The sequence below is a fragment of the Chelonoidis abingdonii genome, chromosome 2 (genome assembly GCF_003597395.2).
Source record: "Chelonoidis abingdonii isolate Lonesome George chromosome 2, CheloAbing_2.0, whole genome shotgun sequence".
In the NCBI taxonomy this organism is placed as follows: Eukaryota; Metazoa; Chordata; order Testudines; family Testudinidae; genus Chelonoidis; species Chelonoidis abingdonii.
In genome coordinates, this window is record NC_133770.1 from 161,870,019 (window position 1) to 161,870,747 (window position 729).

Below are 729 nucleotides of genomic sequence, written 5' to 3' on the forward strand. Positions count from 1 at the left end.
ATCAGGGCTATGAGGAAGCTGGGCGGTCAGGGATATGGAGTGGGCTTGGAAATGGGGTCAGGACAAGTGTATGGGGATCTGGGGGTAGGGACGCTGGTCAGCGAGGCATGGGGATGGGCTGGGTCAGGAGTATTGGAGAGCTGGGGGAGGGAGTCACAGGGCAGGAGGATATGTGGGAGCTGGAGGAGGGAGTCAGGAGGCATAGGGAGACCCCGCATCCCTTATTTTAAGATGTATTGAAAATGCATTAAAACTGATAAGTACCATTTTAAACATTCAACGTCTGCTTGTGCCAATTGCATTGTATGCCAGAGGGTGGCAGAACTGTGCCTTTGAGAGAAAAATCTACTGCTATGCTATGGGAAGTGGTGTTTCCCTAAAACATCCTTTAAAGTAAAGCACTGTCTCTTGTTTTCCATGTGGTTTCCCCTTATTTCCATCCAGCAGTGGATGTCTTATTTTTAAACTTGAAGAGATGGTGGGGTGGGTTAGAAGAACTGGGGATCCAGCTGTTTCATGCACCAGCTTTTTTCACCTCACCTAGATTTTAATCTCACCCTGGGTCAGAACCAAAATGTCTATTGAACCTCAGCCATGTTCCTAATCAATGTTTCCCTATCACAAAATCACTGCACAAACCAGACTAAAGGAAACCCCTCCAAGCATCATGCATTTTACAAGATAAAAGGTAGAGTTTGAAACATTTATTTGACATGATAATTTGTTAAA